We start from the raw sequence: 24,415 nt of genomic DNA, 5'->3' as shown, positions 1-24,415 counted from the left end.
TAATTCTGATCAAATTGTAAGAACTGTACAAAAACTTCATTTTTAAAAGGTATGTTTGTTATTGTGTGCAAGAAAAATATTTGGTAACTGGCTGTGTTTAGCAAGAATGTCCAGATTTGGATGAAAATCACACTTTTCCAATATTCTTGTGTATTCAAAGCCATACATATTCAGATTCAGGCCATACACTACTGGGAGAAATAAAATAAATAAATAAATAAATAAATAGATAGATAGATAAATAAAGGATGTGATGGAGATCTGGAAGAATTTGAAATGGGCGAGTCTGTCTACTTAATATCTCGCCCAGACTGTTCTCAGGGGCAGTGGTTGTGGAACCGCTAACTTGTCTCTAAAGAAGTAATCAATGCCCATTTTCTGCCCAGTTTTCTGATTCCTGTGGACTCAGGTAAATCTCTCTTGAACAGAAGAAAATCTGTTTGCACTTTCAATTCATAATCATGTTTTAAAACAAAAAGAGAAATTGTACAGACTGATTTGCATTCCAAAGATAGGTTCTAAAAACAAACAAACAAACAAACAAACAAATAAATAAATAAAATTGTAGTGTCACAGAATGTACAGGCCTCCAAATATTATCTTTATTCTAATAACAAGTTAACTTAGATTTCAAGGCATACCACAGGGAAATTACAAAGCAAGGAACAAAGAAAATAGATATTCTGCAATCTGATTGTTCTATATCATAAAACGAAGTGTTCTTTAAAAAGGTGCAAAGTTAGCAAGCCTAAATAGTCAGAAATCTCGAATCTAGCCTAAAAACTACAGACTGCAACAGTGCATTTGAATAACTTAGCTTTGCTGGGAATTAATTCCAGGAATTAAACAAAGGATTAATTTCATGTCCCAAGGAATACCAACCAGCAGTAAGATTCCTTAAAATAATAATAAAAACAAATATTAACAGAAGAACAAAAGTTTTAAGTGTTGTCAGTTTGTGGCATACATTGAAGTACTGGTCATCCTTTTCAAAGAGTATATGACTGGAGTCAGGCTTTTTCTTCAGAATCTTATCTGCAAGTAACAAAGCAAACAAAAGTCTCACATATTACAAATATTTTTCATTCTCCAGAAGTCTTTTATTATTATTATTATTATCATTAATAATATTATTATTATTATATTAATTATAATAATATAATTATAAATAATTATAATAATATAATTATTATATTATTATTATTAATTACTATTTTGTTAGTTAGTTTTCTGAATTCTGCATGCTTGTATTTTTTAGGCTTTAAGGATTTTGACACTGTTTCCCACAACATTCTCCTCAAGAAACTGGCTGCACGTGGCTTGGACTGGCGTATGCTTCGTTGGGTTAAAAAATGGCTGGATAGCTGGGCCCAAAGAGTTGTGGTGAATGGAGTCAAATCCAGTTGGAGGCTGGTCACTAGTGGCATTCCCTGGGGCTTGGTACTGGGGCCAGTCCTCTTTAATATCTTTATCGATGATCTGGATGAGGGAATCAAGTGCACCCTAAGTATGTTTGCAGATGACACCAAGTTAGGTGTGCATGTCGATCTGCTCGAGGGTAGGAAGGCTCTGCAGGAGGATCTGAATAGGCTGGACCGATGGGCTGAGGTCAACTGCATGAAGTTCAACAAGGCCAAGTGCCGGGTCATGCACCTGGGGCACAACAACCCCAAGCAGAGCTACAGGCTGGGAGATGAATGGTTGGAAAGTTGCCTGGAGGAGAAAGACCTGGGAGTATTGGTTGATAGTCAACTGAATATGAGCCAGCAGTGTGCTCAGGTGGCCAAGAAGGCCAACAGCATCCTGGCTTGTATAAGAAGCAGTGTGACCAGCAGGGCTAGGGAAGTGATTGTCCCCCTGTACTCAGCTCTGGTGAGGCAGTACCTCGAGTGCTGTGTTCAGTTTTGGGCCCCTCGCTACAAGAAGGACATTGGGGTGCTGGAGTGAGTCCAGAGAAGGGTGACAAAGCTGGTGAGGGGTCTGGAGAGCAAGTCTTACGAGGAGCGGCTGAGAGAGCTGGGTTTGTTCAGCCTGGAGAAAAGGAGGCTCAGGGACAATCTTATCACTCTTTATAAGTACATTAAAGGAGGCTGTAGTGAGGTGGGGGTTGGTCTATTCTCCCATGTGCCTGGTGACAGGATGAAGGGAAACAGGCTAAAGTTGTGCCAGGGGTATTTTAGGTTGGATATTAGGAATCACTTCTTTACTGAGAGGGTTGTTAGGCATTGGAATGGGCTGCCCAGGGAAGTGGTGGAGTCACCATCCCTGGAAGTCTTTAAAAGATGTTTAGATGTTGAACTTAGTGATATGGTTTATTGGAGGACTTGTTAGTGTTAGGTCAGAAGTTGGACTCGATGATCTTGAGGTCTCTTCCAACCTAGACAATTCTGTGATTCTGTGATTCTGTATTTGGCAATGAGGGAAGAGTAAGAGTTCTATAAAAAAATGTTTGAAAAATAGAAGACCAAGAAGGTAGTAATTGGTTAACATATAATTTAATCAGCCTTCATTTCAAAAAAAAAACAACAAAAAAACAAACAAAAAAAAAAACACCTAAATATCTTGTAATGAAATAATAAGGGAACACTCGATTTCTTTTAAACACAAATTTTAAACTGGTGCAAGGAAATAATTTACCACCTTTAAAATTAACTTGTAGGATTAATTATTGCAGTACATTTTTGTCTTACATAAATATTTTTAGTAAATATAAAATAAATAAATTTTTGTCCTAAACTTATGCATGTAATTATTATATATCGAAGAATAAATAGCCACAAAATAATTATTTTCTAGAGAATATTTTATAATATTGCATGAACAATCACACAACTAGGAGGGTTAGTGATACTTATGTTTAGTAAGTATCTGGCCCCACTGACCTCAGAGAGTATGAATTATTCTATTGCGATAGAATTTAAGAGTTTTAGGTATGTTTTGTTGCTTTTAAAATAGCTAACTTCAAATTCTCAGTGGCATTCCTGTCTTCCTCAGCACCTTCAATAATACTCCAAGAAAAAAGATTAGAACCTCTAGCAGTGTTTCAGATCATAAATACGTTGACTTGTTCTGTGAAGGTGCTTATTCTTCTCCACTGCAGTGGGTCTAGCTTGCTAGCTTAGGAGGTTTGACTAGAGGACCTCTCGAGGTCCCTTTTTAACCTGAATTATCCTATGAATTATTCTATGATCTTTACTCAACTAAGAATCCAGAGGGTTTGTCCACATTAATGGAATTATCTCAACTCCTGAAATCCATATCCCATCTTTTTTTCCCAGTTCCTGTATTCTAACTGGGACAGGAGACCTGGATGAAACTAAACTGATGCAACTGTATACAACAAAAGATGCACTCTGGGAAGGTATTTTACAGTATATAATGGCATATTACAGTAGCAAAAGGGCATTCACTCCTCTGGACCACACTAGAGCTACTCCAAAGTGAAAAATACTGGGAGTGTGTACAGTGGGGATACTGGTGCTGAACACCAACTGCTATGTTCTTCAGACCCACTCCTTTTGGTCTGTGTTGCTTGTTGATATACACATAGCAAGAGCTGGCTATGTTAAGACCACATGCTCAGTCTATGAAAGACTTGCAAAATACAGACTAAACATTGTTACAATATCATCTTAAAGTGATTATCCAATGAGTTGATTTACTTCACTAGCATTTTAGAACTTCCAGTCTGTTTACACACAGAACAGTGCAAGCACCAAACTACTCACTTATTTAACAGAGTTCATACAGGACCACAGAAATAACTTGGAAAAATTTTACTACTGGTTATATAGCTATCAAAAGATTATTTTTCCTTTTATGTTTCTTTCTTTTGGAAATGTTATACAGGATCTGTACAACTATGTATAAATATTGTAAGTATCAAGTTTGCTTAACCTTCTAAAGCAGCCATCTTTTATTCACAGCATACCTACAGTTACTGCAAAAATAAAATAAAATAAAATAAAATAAAATAAAATAAAATAAAATAAAATAAAATAAAATAAATAAAATAAAATAAAATAAAATAAAATAAAATAAAATAAAATACTGACAGCATTTGAAAAAAAATCTCATATTGCCAGCAAGACTGATTGCTACTTCTGATGAATCTCCTACTTTTAAAAATGGCCTGATCCACAAAAATAATTACTAAAAATCAAACAAAGTAAACATGAGATCACATGCATTCAAGCTTCAACTGTAAAAATCCATGCTTAGTGTTGCTTTTGAAAAAGAAGCGATAGTGTTGAACATCTTACTATTTCACCTCCAAAGTTACTGGAGCATGTCACAGTAAGAGCAATCAATATTGGTTAATAGGCCAAATCTGTGTTATTAGTATTCTTTAAAACCTTGACATACTTCATTTTATGTACAGATTGCCTATGAAAACTTGGGCTTATATCTTGTCTAGACAATGCCTTACATGGCCATTCAAATTAATAATGTGCCAGAATTATCCTATGTTTAATGCAGCTGTGCTCTATATTGACTCTGAAAATTAAATTTACTTCATGGTGCCTATTGACAGCTGGGTCTCAAGCATATTTAATGGATTTGAATGGAGTTTGGACTATAGCTTATGCCTCCAAGCAAAATGTTGATAGCTAATAATTTTCATTAAAAGTGAGATTGTTTATCTATAAACATTGCATTTCTCAGTATATGAAGTCAGCGTATAAAGAAGTTTAAGATCACCTTTCATTCTGTTCACTCAAAATGCTCCAAAGGAAACAAAGAGAAGAGAAAAACAACCTGTTTGCTATCTTTAACTGCAATTCTTTGCCTTATTAACAATGCATTTGCAAATATGTAGTGAAGGAATCCTATTCATGTTGAGAAAAATATCTTTATTTCCAAGAAGGCAGAGACAATACCTCGAATTGCATCTGAACATAATGAAAAACCTCATACATAATATATTTATTGACAGCCCTGGAAATTGAACTTCTTTATTTATTGACAGTCTACATACAGTATAGACACTACAAGTGTCTTTCACGGCTAAGCCAACACGCTTCTTACTTGGCCAGAAGAAACTATTTTATCTGAAGGCAATACAATGCATTCACTTGTTCTTTGGGTTATCTGTGAAATGTCCAACCAAGCTGTCAGCCAGTACTAATTCTTCTGACTACTTTTCTGCTGCAGAATATGTTCTCAAGAGATGCCTAACAGAAACAAATTTTGTTCGCTGCTAATATGAGACTGACTTCTGCCACTAAATCTACAGGTAAATAGTTACACATCTAATTACTGGGAAAGCTAAAAGCCTCTTACATAAATAGCCATCAGCTTCCTTTTATCCAGATATCCAGACCAATTCTTCTGGTTCTAGCAGCCATCTGGTAAGTAGCTAAAATAGTCATTTTGCCATCTTTTTGGTGCTCTGTCTCCCTACCACCCATCAACTGAGAATTTATTGCCGCATGTCCTTGTTAGAATTACAGTGCAAATGTCACTGTATAAAGCATAAAGGCTGCATGACATTTTTTATTCCTGGTCTCCAATTCTTAAGACTTTGAAATTTGTACTTTCAAGGAAAAAAGTTTGAACAGTTATGCCTTCAGTCACAAGAGGATTGAAAAAACATGCATTTTTAACTTTCAAGCAATAATAAACTTTACTGGACATTCTATGACAAAGATTAAAACTAAAAAATTGAAATATGAGAGGGTAGACTTCCACGTCAGGCTACAGGTCTGCAGTACATTTTGCACAAGACTTTTTCCTAAGCTTGGAAAACAGACAGATTGAGAAAGACTATGCTGGGCTTTAGAAAATCAAAGCAGGTCTGCAATTCAGATGCAAGTGCCACATGCTCTAGCAGGTTTTGTGAAGTCCATTAGCAGATGCCCTAGCAGTTTATCTTATATGCAGCAAAATTGATTTAATTTAATACCTTCCAAAATGCGTTCAGTGCAGTACAAACCACTGGGGAAAAAATAATAAACTGGTTTTGCTTGTTACTTCTCTTTTTGCTACCAATTCTTAACATGTTCTATACAGAAGTTTATTATAAGATTAAGTCAAAGTGTATAAATTATGTATGTAATGTGAAACAGAAATGTTATACGTACACATATATATACATACGTAAATGCACTTGTACCTGAATTAGAAAAATAATACCTAACCCAGAGCCCAGAGAAATAAAACAGAGAAATGCATTACATGTAGTAAACAAACATAACACCTAGCTCAATTTACTAGCAACCATTGGAAACAATTGCAGTCTCAATATCACAGAAAGGTTGAAATGATTAGTTATTTACTTATTTTAAGACTGTGTTTTGATGTGGAAAAATGATTAAAAGATTAATCAGGGTTGCAAGGTAGAAAGTATATAAAGATTAAGGATGGACAGTAACATACAGGCCAACATGCTGCATGCAACAAAGAAGAAAGCACAAAAGCATGACGATACCAGCTGGTACTTCCTCCACAGAAGGAAAATATGTTCCTTCTGTTAAGGATGTTCCTGTTAAGGATGTTCCATGGTCACACATGAGATGTACTGTGAAGCAAATATACAAAAGCTTTGCAGACAACCTTAATTTTCACATTTTCTTCTTTTGGATGGCTCATCTTATAGTTCAAGCATCTTAGGGCCTGTTGATGCCCTTAACTGATTTTTTTTTTTTTTTTTAAAGAGACATTCCTATGCGATTCTTCCTCTTGGACTTTGTGTTGAACTCATTCCTGAGGAAAAGAAAGGGTTTGCTTCCTCACAGAAGAAAATTAGTTTGTGCATCATGAGTCTTGCAGATACTCCAATATTTGGGAAATCTAGCTGGATATAAAAGCCTTTTAACACAAAATCCAGTGACTGCAGACCCACTTTCTGATGACACTAGCTGACTGCAATTGTCTTTTCTTCTACAGCATTTTTCTGCCAGAAACTGCAAGAATAGTGTGCCTACCTCTGACAACAGAGCTTTTATCCTCTCTGAGTTATTTTGATTGCTGGCAGGCCTGCTACACATTTTGCCTATCCAACAGTCTACACAAGACCCCTAGCTTTATCCATAATTCCAAAGAGAATAGTCCCATACCTCTTTTGTAGTGAGAAACATTACTTGTATCTTGAAATTTGTTTTGTTTTGTTTTCCTGTAATAAACAAACCAGGAAACAATGCTGATTAATCATACCAGAAAAGGAGCAATTTTCAACACATGAAGACAAAAGTAAATGTCTTTCAATACCAAAGTTGAAACACCATTTGGACAATATATTCTCATTTTGATAAAATGTTAGTGTTATGACTGATGTTTCTTGGTGCCAAAAGTTTCTCTTCCTGTGACTGTAAGCAAACAAAAGAACAAAGATTGTTTCACTAACACTGTCAGAAATGTCCAAATTGTTCAGTTACATTTTTTCATTCTTAAGATGAAACCCAGGAAACTCAGCTAGTTTTCACAAACACAAAAGAAAGTCACCATTTTTTTCTTTTTATGCACTTAGAAATGCATCAAACCTTTCAAATCAACTCCCTCAAAATTTTTCCTAAACTAATGATGGACAAAGTACATCATGTACAAGTGAAAATGTGTCCCAAAATAGTAGTTCAATAGCAGATTTCCCCTCCCCCAAATGACAGTAGTTTTTTACTCCTTTCCTTTCTCTTTCTTTCCCTTCTCTCTCCTTTCTTTTATTTCCATGGGAAATGAAAAGATTCATAGTCTCTTGGGGCTTACCTTGTGATGGAGTGGTAAAGTAGGGATAGAATCTACAGATTCCAAACATTTTAAATGACAGGAATTGAGTCACATTTCAGCTCATTGAGGTAAGCTTGGATTCTAAATTTTACATGGTAGCCATACCATGTCAGAATGTGACTTGAAATTTCTACGACACATATACTTTTAAAGGAGAGACGACTAAGACATTCCTTTTATGCTATTTTGTTCTTCCATAGCTACAGAAAACAATTGTTATAAACTTCTAATTAATTTCTATAATACAGATCCTGATAACATCCTCTCATGGGCCATTTTTAATTTTGAAATAAAAGGAACTAAGTAAAATAATTTCCTAATAGCTATAATAGATTCTGGTTTGCTAGAATACATAATCTAATGAACTGCTGTCAGAACTGAAAATTTTACTACTTGTAAGGAAGTTTTTCTTCCCACCTTATACTCCCAACACACCAGCTTCTCAGACAAACCAGGGTCTACATAATAAAAGATGAGAGAACTGGTGCAAGCTATGGAGTACAAGCTGAGTGAAAGACAGTGCATCCTTATCTCCTCTTTGGATGCTGTAATCATTGCTTATTCACCAGCAGATCCCCACTGCATATCTGCATTTTCTATTTGAACCTTACATGTAAAAGAAGCTTATTCTATTCCTTCTCTACCTCACTTTTTCACAGGTTATCTCCCTTTCTTTCTGTATCCTATATCCTATCTAGAAGTACTAGAGATACTTGCATAGTTTGTATTCATAGGTACGACTTCAGGAAAATCTTGAACCTCTATTGTTACTTAATTGAGCATTGTTCTGGAGCATAGTCTTTTCCAAATATCATATTCCAAGTCTTTTCCATGAAGTTCCAGAACTTGGCTTCAATGAAAGTCTTCTAGAGTAGAAGACTGTTTATGTGTCATTTCACTGCCAGATATGGGCAATGAAGTATGAAATAATGATTTCTTCACAATTGCAATCATAAGAACAGAAAATAGACAAGTTGGAAACACTAACGGCAATTTTTCAGTATTCTGTTTATGTGGTTATGACTACTTAAAATAAAACAGACAAGATATCATTCAACTATGTAAAAAAAAAAAAACATAAATTGTATACATATATGATGTGGGACAGATTTCAATATTTTGGGAAGGACTTCAAAGGAATCTGATGCTGTATGTAGCAGCACTCCTGTAAAACAGTGACTAAGACATGTTGGTAGCTTAGAATTTTTAACAAAGTGTGCTTTAATATCCCTTTAAATCCTCCTAAAAAATTAAGCATATTGTTTATAATTTCACCTGCATTACTTCCAATCTCCAGATGGATTTCATTTGCATAAGAGTTCCCAGGAGGGCTTTGCTACAAAGAAGTCTTGCTGAACAAATTACAGAACTAATCATTTCTTTAAACAGACATCTGAAAATAAAATAAAAGATCTTTGTAGTATGTCAGATGTGAAAGGTTAGCCACTGTGCACAATAACAAAATAATTTAATTTTAAATAAATGACTTTGCTTTAATTAATTAGGAGGTGAACTGAGCCTCAACTCCCAACACAGTTAAGGGAGAATACTCATGCTTATGCCAAAAAGATGATTTAGAAGAGCTGAAAACTTCTTTCCCTTCACTAACTAGTGCTAGCATAAAGTTTCTGCAAGCAGGAGAAGCTTGAGTCAACTCTAGAGGCTGCTTTGAATTACTAAAGGTTAGGAAAGTGGCTCTAAAGACCATAAAATGGACACTTGTGTGCTTTATTTGACCTTTAGATATGGTTCCCCATCATGAAGGGGAGCCTGCAAAGATAACAAGGTGACAAAATCAACAGGATTATATCTATAAATACTGGCAAACTTTAGAATGAAGTTCAGCAACGTATTTGAGATTCCCTTTTTATAATCTGTGTCAGGTACTCCGTGCATGTAATAATCTTCTCCTTTGACATTCATAACATGAAAAAAAATACTCTTTGAGATGTAATCAACTTTCCAAAACAAATAAAATTTAAGCTAATATAATTTTAATTTATGTATAAAATCTATAAAATTTAGTGGAGATAAGCTCTTAAATGACTCCAGAGGATACGTTATTAAAAATATAACAGAGTACTTCCAGAAACTGCTAACCCTACCAAAAAAAAAAGTTTTTTTGTTGTTGTTTTGTTTCTTTTTTCTTCATTATTGTCTTGTTAGATTATTGTGAATTTGTTGTTTGATTGGCAAACTTAAAAATGAGTCCTCTGACTTCCGCTAACTTCTCTACATGACCACAGTGAAAATTAGATCAAAATTGAGTTTGCTCACCACAGAAAAGGCATATAATGTAGTTATGATTTTTAAAATGTTAACAATATACATTTAAAAAATTAGGAAACAAGGGGGAAAAATATTTTGTTAAATAATATATTCTGTCTGTGCCTCCAACCTTATTTAATGGATTTTTAACCATCCATTTACACAATTCATGATGATGACTAGCTGAGCTGAAGTCATGTGCAAGACATGGATTATCAATAGTACCTGTAGCAGCCAGTGCAAGTTTTAAACCCTAGTATTTAAAATACTACATTGGAACAAAATAGCTGACAAAAATCCCCATGAGACATCTATCTTGATTATTTTCCACCATGAAGCTTTTGGGGAATTATTATCATGACTATCATGTGGACCTGTAGATGGGTTCCTTTGTGAATAATGAAACCTCTAGGGTAAACCCTGTGAACTGTTCAGAGAGGCAAAATTATCCATGTGCATAATTATCTGAGGGACAGATAATTATGTGATAGTAGTTTCTTTTAGTCTGAAGTTTTAAAACATTCATAAATGAATGGTAACGGTGTATCCCTTTTAGTGGAGTATTATTGCAATTGGTCTAATATATGTTTTTTATCTTTTATCTCCTGAGGCCTGAGGGAAGGAGGGAGGGAGGAAGGAGAGGGCAGAAAAACAGTAAACCAGTGACTGCTCTTATCTTTGACATGCTGTGAATAGACAGGATATTAGACTAATACCCACAGAATCACAGATAAATGATTATCTTGTCTTGATTACTACTGCCCTTTAACAGGCTCCTCTTTTTAGCCAAAGACATTACTTCTAATTTATTTGACACAAATTTCAAGGCCTTCTGCCAAGAAGAGAGCAAAAGCTTCATGAAAATGTTCTTAGCATAAATTCAGGACATCTCTTGTAAAATGAATCGATAAAAAGAAAGAAAGGTCTTTCTACTGAAACCAGAGGATCTCCCAGCTTAAAGCAGCTCTGGTTTCTGTATTTTTCCATGTATTTGTAATAAAGACTTAACTCACCTTTGATGTGAACTTCCCAGCAAAAGCTGAGGCTTAGGGACTGTCTATATTATAAACACTTAATCATAAATTACACGAGAGCACACTTCATACCTTCACTTGATTTATATCCTTACAGAATAACCTTTAGGAACAAGAAGTCTTTCATTTTTTTCTCGTTGTGTTTCAGTGCTAATTAATTTTGAGGAAAAGTCAACACTTTATTTTAGCTGCTAGGGAAATTATTTGCTTTGCCGTAGGAAAATGCATCATTGTGTTATGAAACACACTAGCTATTGGCCATATTCCTAACAGTCTGGGATGTTGGTGAATAATGTCAATGTTACTTTGCCATGTGTATTTTAAGAAGCATTTTTTTTTTAATTTTTGGATTCATTTCTGTTGAGTGACATGTGCTAGCATTCTCACACAGGTTTTGTTTGGAGCAATTAGTTTGGCTTGAGTTCTGGTTGATTGTTTTTAACAGTTATCTTACTGGTACCTCTAATGGAGAGTACATTAGAACAGAATGCATTAAAAAGTATATTGAATTCTTATTACCAAAGGCTGCTGGGTGAGGACAAAAGTGCATGCAGGGGGTTCTCCAGTCCAGTGGTAGCTCTGTCATTATTACATCTACAATTCCAACAATTCGAATCTTTGTATTATCTTTTTTTTTTTTTTTTTTCCGGTCATGTCTAAGCCATTTGTGCATAATGAAACTATTGCTCAATAAAAGGATGCTGTATTTTCTCTATTTCTGAGGTAGCTTGTTTGAGCCCTGAAACCTGTAGTTGTTGTATTCAACCTGCACTGCATTTCATTTTAGAATTATGGAATTATTTGTGTTGGAAGAGACACTCGGTTACTTCAGCCTCCTGCTCCATGCAGTGCTAACTTCAAGGTCAGATCATGCTGATCAGGGTCTTGTCCAGCTGAATTTAGCTTTCTCAGCTAATCAAAATCAAAAATGGGAATTCTACCAAAAGTACAGCTTAAATACTTGGCTAGTTCAAGATGACTAGTTCATCATAGAATGATTTCTGCACCCATACAGTTTTGGGTAGGACCAAACCAATAAGGAGAAACACTTTAATTATTATTTAAGAATTTCACAAACACTTGAAGATGCCTAAAGGTCTAAAAGGAAAAGAGTGAATTTTAGTTATTAGTTCATTTATTAGTTCATTAGTTTAGTGAGTAGTTTCGAGTAAACCGTTTGTCATTTTTTAAGCCTTCTTTCAAAGGAAGCACATGTGCATATTGCCACCAAAAAAATCTTTCTTCAGAAATTATAAAATGTATTTCTAGCTTTGATTCTGAAAATATTCAGATGTCTGAGTACATTCAGGAACTGGGAGCAGTTCCACTGAAATAATCCAGCGGCTAATGTTCTTATGAAATGAAAGATGGACTAGCTTCAACTATAAAATTTATTTTCTTTTATTCATGGAAGGCAAGAGTGATCTGATTAGAAAATAACAGACATGAAAGATAAATTCTGATTTTCTAAACTCTATGTCATTTTCTTTGCATAGATGATGACACTTTCTTCAGGCTTTTGATAAAAGAATAGATTTAGATACCCAAAAACTTGGTATCTTTTTTGATATCTTGGTGTTATTTTTGGATAGACCCAAATCATCACTTGCTTACTCACAGAAATTCCCATTCACCTATTTGGAAGCTCTCTGTGCTAAAGAACTAACTAAACAGTCATTCTGAGGAAAAACAAACAAACAAACAAAAAAAAACACGTATAATATTTAACTCGAGTATCTGAGTTAAATAATTATATTATAGTAATAGTTATATATAAAATAATATAAAAATATAATAATAATTTAACTTTTTATTTTAAATATAATTTATAATAAATATATTACTGAGTGCACCCTCAGTAAGTTTGCAGATGACACCAAGCTATGCGCATGTGTCGATCTGCTCGAGGGTAGGAAGGCTCTGCAGGAGGATCTGGATAGGCTGGACCGATGGGCTGAGGTCAACTGCATGAAGTTCAACAAGGCCAAGTGCCGGGTCCTGCACCTGGGGCACAACAACCCCAAGCAGAGCTACAGGCTGGGAGATGAGTGGTTGGAGAGCTGCCAGGCAGAGAAGGACCTGGGAGTGATGGTGGACAGTCGGCTGAATATGAGCCAGCAGTGTGCTCAGGTGGCCAAGAAGGCCAACGGCATCCTGGCTTGTATCAGAAACACTGTGACCAGCAGGGCTAGGGAAGTGATTGTCCCCCTGTACTCCGCTCTGGTGAGGCCGCACCTCGAGTACTGTGTTCAGTTTTGGGCCCCTCGCTACAAGAAGGACATCGAGGTGCTTGAGCGGGTCCAGAGAAGGGTGACGAAGCTGGTGAGGGGCCTGGAGAACAAGTCCTACGAGGAGCGGCTGAAGGAGCTGGGCTTGTTCAGCCTGGAGAAGAGGAGGCTCAGGGGCGACCTTATTGCTCTCTACAGATACCTTAAAGGAGGCTGTAGTGAGGTGGGGGTTGGCCTGTTCTCCCACGTGCCTGGTGACAGGACGAGGGGGAATGGGCTTAAGTTGCGCCAGGGGAGTTTTAGGTTAGATGTTAGGAAGAACTTCTTCACCGAAAGGGTTGTTAGACACTGGAACAGGCTGCCCAGGGAAGTGGTGGAGTCACCATCCCTGGAAGTCTTTAAAAGACGTTTAGATCTAGAGCTTAGGGATATGGTTTAGTGGGGACTGTTAGCGTTAGGTCAGAGGTTGGACTCGATGATCTTGAGGTCTCTTCCAACCTAGAAATTCTGTGATTCTGTGATAATATTTATTTATATAATATAAATCACATTTATTTATAATATTTATAAATAATATGTATTTAATTTAATTAAATATAAAATATTATTGTTAAATATGAGTAAGAATAGTAATTTACTAAAAATGCTAACAATAATATCTTAACATTAAGATTTGTCATATTTAATAACTGGAGTTTTCTAAGACAATTGTTTAAAAACCTTTGCAATAGGAAGCAAGTGGGTTTGGAATTATATTATTTATTTGGATTGAATACCACATAAGTTAAATTTGCCTGAAGTAAAATTACACTGAATAGAAAATAGGAGCTGAACTGATTGACTTCAATAATTCTAAAGGTTGAACAATTAAACCTAAACTGAAGAATACAGAAGAAACATTCATCCGGTTCTTTGTCAGAAAGTCTTTTTAGAAATATGCCAGAATAATCACAATAAGAACTGCAATTAAGCAATCGGCCTTTTCAGAGATACATCTGTAATAACTGCCAACAATGAAGTGTCTTACTGTGGATTATGCTTCATGTAATTTAAGAAAAACAACTGTAATTGTAAGTAAAGCTTATGGCATCATACTTCATGTTTACACAGGTGTGATAGTATAACTTATCAGACTGAAAGCTTTCTTTAACATAAGAACAGCATAAAAATATCTTGCAACTTTGCCAGAAGTAATTGGATGGTTAACAAACAAGTGTATTCACCTGTTCAGAAACAACTCTGCATTGTCTGCGTGTAACATCTGCACACCATTTAAATCAAGCTTCTTTGAGCATGGAATTAGAGTTGAGAGTTACCTGAACTTATCTGGCTGGTCAGTTTTGTGTTATTGTCCTACCCATTGCCACTGGGTCCCAAACACACACATGGCCCATGCAGCCTTTGGTGGGAGCTGCCTGCCGGCCCTGTCTCCTTTTGTCAGTGCTTCTGGACAGGGAGAAGGGACTGGTGCTGACCAGGTCGCAACCAGCAACTGAGCCACCTCTGGCCTCACCAGATACCAGATTGGCCTCAGCTAATGCTATTTGGGATCTCCCAGGGGGAGAAAGGGACCATGGCACTGCTGGGCAGAAGGGCAGCCAAGAGGTGGCAGCAGCTCAGGAGGGTTTCCAAGCACTTGTAGCTCTAGTTTGTGCTCATCTGTCTGGACTGGAACAGGTAAGAAGCTATTTCAGGGTTAGTAATTGGCTTCTGTGCAACCACTCAGATCCCATTTCCCACCAGCAAACAGCACCCACTTAGTACTTTGTACTCCCTCCTTCCGCACACAGCATTGCTTGTTCATGGTACTGCTGATTTAAAGAATCTCTCACTGGTAGCCTTCTATCTTGTAATTGTGTGTACCACCTCCTCTCCATTTGTCATCACTGAAATTCCCTGGGCAGCAACAACGGTGGTGGAAAAGCATTTGGTTTTTTGTGTTTTTTTTTTTTTGTTTGTTTTTTTTCTGCCTCTGGGCCATGTTATGGAGCAATTTTGAGCTTCCATTCTCATCTACAGTGGAAGAGCCTGAAGATATAAAAGGACATCTAGAAACATGACCTTTACCTATATATATGAGCAGCAAGGGAGCAGAAGACTATACTTTTGGAGTCAGTATTTAAGACAACCTCATTCACCAGCCAATGTTGAAGAAACATGGCTTGTTTTTTATTCTCATTGACACACACCATCCTTTTTAAAGGTAAAGCACAGTAATGGTGACAATTACACTTGCATTGGGAAATTGTTATTTTTGCAGGACGCTGTCCTTGTGATTGTTGGTAATCAGTCAAGTGCACCATAAAGATAAAATAAGATATCCTAACACAAGACATCGCTCTTCTCATTTCCAGAAATGCCATATGAAACTTGATACTTGTAATATTTAAAGAAAAAAAAAGGGGGGGGGGGGGTGTCACAGGACACTGTAAAATGTTAAATTAAGTAATCTGACATAACATATCCTTGACTTCAGTGAAAAGGTTGGTCATACCTGATCTGTGGCACTAAACTTGTAAACTTAAACACAGATTCTCACCTACTATACGTTAGAGAGTAGATCATTGACCATCAATACAGATTTACTGTTGATATCACTTTAGACTTGTGTCCATATTTAAAAATTTGTTATCAGCCTTTTTATTTTATTTTTTGTTTCTAAATGCAGGAAAGAATGGAGCTGACATGTGGAGAAAGAGTTGAAAAACATTCCAGTATTTCATTACTTGTGTCTGAATCTTTTTTCTGCCATCATTTTTTTTTAAATTTTGTTCATAAGAAAAGTATCATATTATCATTATGCAAAGATTTATGAAGGTAAATAAATCCTATGTACAAATACATGCATACACATATAAGTATCTGCAGCCTTCTGGTCTATCATCCCTCTGCCCTCTTTGCAGTCTGACCACCACTACGCCCACCTTAGATTAATTCCAAGAGGTGCAAGTATAATGAGGAACAATGAAACATTTGGTAGCAGTAGGTTGTGTATTTAAGTGGACTCATTCTGTTTGTGGAACCAGAGAACGGAACTGGTCGTGGAAAACTGTGAAGAATTGTCTAGGGTACTTAACACTTTTCATTATAAAATCTTTCTCTATGGATATTTTATTTGAGAGTCCAGATTGCAGGCAAATGGTTTACAAACACAGTGTAACACTACTGTTTTTGCCACAAAATTTTACAAAGCAGATTTAAGTTACATTTCCCTTGCCAATGCAGAACTGTATCTCAGTATTAAATAAATAAATAAATAAATAAATAAATAAATAAATAATATGTTTTGATCTCCTCTGGACTGCCTTTGTGACAAACACATAGTATGTTGTTAGTGCTGGCCAAGAAATAAAGGAGATGAAATACATGACATTGCTTCTGTTTTAATATGTTGATTCTTCATTGTAAATATTTGCACTTTAAGTGCCTAGTCGGGCAATTAAATCTGATAATAATCTCTCACCCCCTCCTGAAAACTCCTGGAACACCAACCTGTTATTGTTGAAGATCTGAATCTATCACGCTGTAATGGTAGCATCAACTCCTAACGTTGAAGTGAGACAAGAAAGGGATCTAAGATTTCATTAGTTCGGCCCATTTTTTCCATGTTCTCAAATACAGGTTAAAGGAATTCAGGGAAACTTAGTGCAGCCCTGAATCTAATATACAGTCTGTATTCTTAAACATGGAGAGTCTCTCTTGGTGGGAAAAGGAGGTGAGAAACTGGAAACTACCTACAAAAATGTTAATAAAAATGTGGAAAGAAATAATTTGTTGTGCATATGTTGTTGTATGTTCTTTTAAAATATTTTAATAACAACTAATTGGCCAGTTAAATTAATATGGGTATACAGAGCCAAAAAATTCCAGGCATGTGAAAATAAGTGGCTTAACTACATCAGGCTGAAGTGAAGAAAGAGCAACTTGCTATATACCATGAACTATGCAAACGCTAACAGTAACATAGAGTATGCATAAATGGAACATGACTAAAGGATCATAAACAGTAATTTTAAAAAATGTATAGTCTACAGTGGTCTGTTTCAAGATTACATTAATTGAATGTGAAATGTTAGTTGAAGGGAAAAAGTGATAGATTAAGATTCACAAATCCTGAAGATAAGCAATTTAAGGAATAGTGGCATAACTGTAAAATAAATTTGACCCAAGAGCATGCAGATAAACATAAGCTCTTTTGTCTTCTGGACCTTTGGGTTTAGTGCTCTGGTTTTTATTTTACTGCTTGAAAAATAGATTTTAAAGATTTACATACTTGCTACAGAATAATACCTTAAACATGTCTGGATAAAATTATGACTTAGAGGAATTCAGCCATGATCGGCCTTGTATTGAAAAACCTGCCATGACAAATTTTAATTCATAATTGTTATTGAATAGCAAAGACAGATTTAATTATCTCCATTATTGACCTGTTCTAAGCAAGTACTTTATGTTATAAATCCACACATTATTGCCAAAGAGCAGGCTGAATGCATAAATTCTCTGCCAGTTCTCTCAGCAGGTTCTTTATGCCACAGGAAAACTTCTAAAGGAATAAAATATGTCCAGCTTCCTCCAGCCCACCTAGCTATAATGAAGACACAGACTCATCAGACTTGTAGGCCCACAACAAAATAAAATTATTATTTGGGGGTTCACTAGAGTTAAATAAGTCAAAAACTGAAGCCTAATAATTAAAATTTTGATGGTGAAAAAGTGTTTTTCATTGGTTGTGGGACTGGACATCAATTACACAGAAATCCTTCAGCAGCTCTGCCATTCAAACCCATCTGTTTCACAGTCATCTAAAGGAATGATGACACTGTGTGAAAACAGGTAAAATGTGCGATTCCTTTTCTTTGCTGGAGAAAAGAAAACAGGATATAATAGCAATGATGACCTTGGTACAGGACATTTTCTGGGGAATTGATGACCGCCGTGGACCATCAACTCTCCCAGCTAGTCATTAATCCCCAGGAAATGCCCTGTGTCTGCCTTGTTATTGCTTAATTCAATTATTTGTGGTTGTGGCATTTATTCTGTGAATATTTTATTGCTCAATCTGCTCTCTGTCTTACCTCTGCACCTCTTAAAAAGTCCATCTCACTGGCACAGACTGGCTCAGCACAAGAGCACCTCGTATTCACCAGAACAGACTGCAGTTTAAACATTTCTGTGTGCCTGCTATTTCATTAAGATATGATAGCTTGAATGGAGTAACAAAAAAGTATTGTTCTAGCTATCTTAGGATTTCATAAAATACAATTACCAATGGAGATGGAATAAGATTTTACTACGCATATACCTTGTATATATACAAGAACTGTAACAAAAACTATTTATCCAGTTACTTGAAATATTATAATTATACTGAGAGATTTTTAGGTATATCAAAATAGTAGGATGCTATAAGAAAGGTAAGAAGTAGGATGGTGTGATTACTTGTTGTTAGTCCGTATTTCTCCTGCCTTGTATTTCTGTTGTTCTAATTTGACATTCTGAAGATGTAGCATGTCAAGTGTTTGACAATCAGCCTTGTTTCCTTTTCAGTACTGAGCTTCGATATTTATTACTTCCCTTACTTCTGGCAACAGGACTGTTCTGTGGAAAACTAAAAAGATAAGGTAACTGGATTTAAAAAATCTACAGGAAAAAAAAAAAAAAAAAAGGCTAATGTTAACCCCTGCAAACCAGTTCACCAAACAGCCAAACAAATAGCTGTACAGGCACAACAGAGGGACTTGTCTGGAGCCAGTAAGGAGCAGTGTGGGCCAGACTAGGAGTAAGGATGGCTTAGCCAGTCTGCCATGAAAAGAAATACTCCTCTAATTACAGTCTCAGAGTTATATCCTCTTCTACATTGAAGGCTCCGCAGTCCTTTGGCTGTTTCAAGGAATCATTGAATAAGTTTAAGTAATTTTTTTTTCTGTTACTACTTACATGGAAGAAAGAGAACGTTGCTGAAGCAGTTGAAAAACATAGGTATACAAATGGAAATTACTAGAGAACACCTAATCATTCAATCAAAACATACGTACAGAGTCCATGGGACCAAGAATTTGAAGGAATCAGCAAATGTCATTGTGAAGCCACTGTGCCATCTTTGAGACCTTAATAGCGATTGAGGAAGGTTAATAATAACTTGAATATGAGAACTAGAACAAGGTTAACAAGAACCTCTAGAAGTTCAACAGGAGTGAATGTAAAGCCTTGTGCCTGGTACAGAATAACCCACACACACCTGTGTAGGATGGGGGTCAACTGTCTGGTAAATAGCTCTGCAGAAAAGAATCTGGAGGTCACAGTGGGCAGCAAATTGAACGTAAATCAGCAGTACAGAAGCAAAGATGCAGCACAGAAGACCAGCTACATCCTGGGCTATATTAGAAAGAGTGCAGACAGCAGAAGCAGAGAAGTGATACTTCCCCATTATTTGATGTTTGTTAAGAATGTAACTAGAGTACTTTACTGAGTTCTGGTCTCCCCAGTACAATAAAATTGTTGACTTACTGGAACCAGTCTGTTGGAGGGCTAGACCATGGGACAGATGAGGAGAGGCTAAGCGAATTGTGTCTGCCCAGCCTGAAGAACAGTAGATTAGAGGGAGACTTTAGTGTAATCTGTAACTACCTCAATTAGAGGATACACAGAAAAGAGCAAAATTTCCTCAGAGGTGCACCATGACAGTCCACAGGCCAAAGACACAAGCTGAAACATGGAAAAATCTGATTAGGTATAAGGAAAGAATATTTTATTCTTAGGGAGGTTAAATGCTGGAACAGGATGCCAGGAGGGGCTGTAGAGTATCCTTCCTCGTAAGTGTTCAAGACTCAACAGAATATGGTCCTGAGCAACCTATACCAAATTAGACCTGCTCTGAGCAGGCAGCTGGATTAGGTAACCTCTGCAGGTCCCTACTAACTTAAATTATTCTATGATTCTAAAGTTATATTTGAAATAACAAGGACAACATTTCAAGCACAAGGTTACATATTCAGAATCATCAATGAACTAGTTGTTAGTCCCATCACAAATTTTCTAAACCCTTCACAGATTTATAGATACAATCCCTATCCTTCTCATAACTTGATGATAGGTCCTAGGACCTATCTGGCCAACTCTTTTTGATGAAATTAGAAAAATTGACACCACAGAGTCATGTGACCATGCTCATTCCCCAGAAATCTCAGTTTTCCCATTAACTGTTCATAATATTCATTCTGCTCGTTTCATTTCAGTTTTACATTAATGTCACTAAAGAGGCCATGAATGTGAAGTATAAGATTAGAAGCATAAAAACATTAGTAAACAAACACACAATGTTGAGGAATCCAGTTGTACCAGGGAGGTTTAGGTTGACATTGAGGAGACATTTCTTCTCAGAAAGAGCAGTCAGGCATTGGAACAGGTTCCCCAAGGAAATGGTGGAGTCACTGTCCCTGGGGGTGTTCAAGGAAAGGTTGGATGTGGTGCTTAGGGACATGGTTTAGTGGGTAACACTGGTGGTAGGGGGATGGTTGGACCAGGTGATCTTAGAGGTCTTTTCCAACCTGAATGATGCTATGATTCGATGCTATGATTCGAACTTAGAAAATATATACCCTGGTCCAGCTCTGTAACTGATTTGTCTGTGACTTCTTGCAACTCACAACATATTACTTGTTCATCTAACCTGAAAAAAAAATATATATATATTGCTTATCCACTTTTAATCTATAACTATATATATTATATATATACATTATATATAGGTATATATAATGTATAATATATTTATGTAATATATACTATATTATATATGTGTAAATAAATACATATATATGTATTTATACATTTTAATATACATGTATTATATATATTATGTATATTTTTATTTACAATATTATTGTAAATATATGTATTTATGTATATTTTAATATATTATATATATATTGAGATCTATTGGTGATTTTTTCAAGTTTTTGAAATATTTTTATTGTTTATAGACAACAAGAAAAAGGATACACATGTGAAGATGCTATTGTCACAGCCAGCCTGTGACTTTGCCTCTCGAAGTATTCAAAAATAAGTATAAAAGGCACGTGTAAGTCAAGATGAAGTTTTAGACACAGACATACACGTGACTACCTATACACACACAAACAAAATAGTTCCTAAATTCTTAAATGCTGCATTCCTTTGATAGCATAACCATAGTTAATGTTGTGTCAGGCTTTCCACTATAAACCCTCTCTTTTATAACTAAGCAATAAAATTTTACCCCAGGCATGAAGTACCAGGTCTCAGCACAGCGGCTGACATTTTTATATGTATACATTTTCACACACTTAAAAAAAAAACAAAAAAAAAAAACACAGTTTAGCTACTTTAATACATGCAGGTATAACAAGTATAAAAAAGTTTAGGATTTGTGTTGAAAATATATAATAGACGCACACACACATGCATGTTTACGTGTATATAGCTCAAAATGGTTTCTCCTTGTAATTGAAAGGATAGTGGAGAAAGATAATAAAGGATCTTCAACTAAGAAACATGCATTCAGGACTTATACCTAAAGAAATAATTGTATATGACCAGATATTTGATTGAAAGTCACTTCGTTCAAGGAAACACACAAGCCCTACCACATGGCTCTGCCCCCCACGCCAACAGCAGTCCCCTCACCCCCAACATGATACACTTCATTAAACACAGAAGTGCTTTGTTGCATTAGGGGCTTTAAGGGAAGTGGAAAGGTAGGCTCCTTGCACTTCCTATGAGAAATGAGCATTGACTTCCTCTAAAGAAAATGTAAATGGATTTGCTTAATTGGACTTGGGGCACTGGAGCAATTAATAATAGATTGTGTCATAGTAAGGGCTTTGTTTATATTTAAAGCAATAAATTACAAGTATTAAGTTTATATTTATTCCAAGTTAAACTCATTTGTAATTGACATGTTACTTAGCCCAAGGCTTTTAAGATCTTTTAGTATAATTAAATTAATAGAGAGTTATAGATCACTGCATGATAAACAAACAGCACAGACTTTAATATGACAGATATACAGAGAACAGGCCATGTAAGTAGATCATTATTATCGGTTTTACCTTCAGCAAAAATACAACTGAAACTGCAGTAAAAGATTCAGTGCAAACAATGGTAAGCACAAGGATGGTTTGTAATAAATCTTTTCCTTTCCTAACTTGATGGTTAACAAACACATTTACTTGTGCAAGGGAATTAGTCAGTAAAGTGAACTTCTGAAAACTGTGTTGCTATCCCAGGTTTATTGGCAGGTTTATTGGCAACTTATTTCAACATCTAATAATCCTTTTTGTTTGTTGTTGTTGTTGTTTTTGTTTTGTTTTGTTTTGTTTGTTTGTTTGTTTTTGTTGTTGTTTGTTTGTTTTTTAAATCTAACCAAAATTACTTGGTAAATAGAGTCTGTTTCTTCCTGGTCTGTTCACAGAGAATAAGGAGAACATAATTCTGTTTCTCTTCCAATGGCCTATTAAGGCTGGTATGACTCAAAAGCTCTCCCTATCTTTTTATTTTGTGAAAACACACAGAACAGTGGATTATTCAGCCCATCCACACAGGAGCTGCTTTTCAGATCTCTTGACCACTCTCTTTCTCTCCTATGGATTTCTCTTTAACGTCACCCTCAACTCCACTGAAGTGCCCACAGAAGCACACAGTGCTGCTCCTGATCTCTTACAAATGCAAAGAAAAGCAAAAAGATATACCATATGTATATCTTTTATTCACTTTACCCCCTTTTTATTCACTTTACCCTTTTTAATCTGCCCAGGACTGCATTTATCTTTTTCTCAGTGGCATGACATTATTGTGTTCCACTTGTGATCTACCTTTAAATTCCCATCTCCTGGCCAGTTGTTCAGACAGTTTTTCCAGATCCTGAATTTGTGCAGGTGATCAGGCCTGTCTGTGCTGTGTTCCTTGTACCTTTCGAATTGCATTTCGGTTTGCTTCAGACTCTTGTCTCAATTTGTCAAGATCCTTCTGAATTCGAATCATGGCCATCAATACAGTGCCTTCTACCCCAGTGTAGATACATTTTGGGGCAGATACTTTATTTAGGAAACTATTTGTCACCATGTTTTATAGATCAAATGGAGACAAAGAAGTTAGATTTGTCAGTGTTTGCATAAATCTCTGCTCCTTGGTAAAGCAAAGAATTCACCCATTGTCCAGAAGATGTCTTCCCTTCCAAGAATTAACACAATGTTGTTTTCTCTTCTTGTTCTTTATGAGCCTTTCTCCTTTCCAGTTTCTCTCACTTTTTCTAACTGAAAGATATCTTATTCCACATTGACCAAAAAAAAAATATATATATATATATGGATTACCAAATTCATTCTTATGTATATATGTATGTTTATTAAAATATAGATATAGCCATATATGTTTATGTGTAAATGTACAGGTTACATGCATATATACATATATTGACTTACATATATACTAATATAAATTATTTTGTTGTCCTGTTTTGCTATTATGAACACCCCTTTGTACAGCTAGTACCATGTGAATAGTTCTTTATTTGATTTTTCTACTGTGGAGCACAGTTTAATTATGCTGTGGTCACTGTGTAAGTAGATCATTTTGTGAATTAATCCCAGAACTGAGAAAGTCCTTGTCTTTTTGGTACTTTCTGTCCCAAGTAGTGATAATTCAAGGAAGGGAAAACTACCTTTCTGTGTTATTTTTCTTTCCAATCAGTTAATAAGAAGAGAAATTACATATAATTACTTTTACAACAGCTTCAGTTGTCTAGATCTTTGCGCTATGCCTTTTGTATTATTATTATTTTCTTTTGTCATAGTTGTTGTCACTGGGTTTTGCAGTTTTTGTTTTTAATTATTATTAGTATTAAATAGATGGTTAATGAAACATTTATACTTATACAAATCTTTTGTGTAGTCTTCTCTGGTCATATTTTTTAACCCAGACCCACTGAAATTTTATCAGTATTACATAATATATATGTTATATAGATATATTACATTATAGACATGTGTGATTTAAAATCCAATTCCTATTACATTTAGAACTAGGTATTATAGTACCTTATTGATTTTTGTTATTGATATTTGTCATTGACAATAGTATAATAAGGTGTTCCATCCTCAGACATTACAGTATTCTGAGTGT

General features: G+C 35.6%; 1 long non-coding RNA gene across 1 annotated transcript in view; it reads right to left on the bottom strand.

The window, feature by feature from the left end:
* Positions 1-598: 598 nt before the first annotated feature.
* LOC140001720 (uncharacterized) overlaps positions 599-24,415 on the bottom strand; it is a 118,163-nt gene continuing 94,346 nt past the window's right edge. Inside the window, exons 3-4 of the long non-coding RNA XR_011807217.1 lie at positions 7,059-7,114; positions 599-1,035 (exon numbers count right to left, since the gene is read on the bottom strand). This is a non-coding gene — a long non-coding RNA (uncharacterized lncRNA). The remainder of the gene's footprint in view (positions 1,036-7,058; positions 7,115-24,415) is intronic.

This window comes from Anas platyrhynchos, chromosome 2, assembly GCF_047663525.1.
Source record: "Anas platyrhynchos isolate ZD024472 breed Pekin duck chromosome 2, IASCAAS_PekinDuck_T2T, whole genome shotgun sequence".
NCBI classification, from domain to species: Eukaryota; Metazoa; Chordata; class Aves; order Anseriformes; family Anatidae; genus Anas; species Anas platyrhynchos.
Note: the sequence above shows the minus strand (reverse complement) of the source record. Positions and strands in the feature narration are given on the sequence as shown.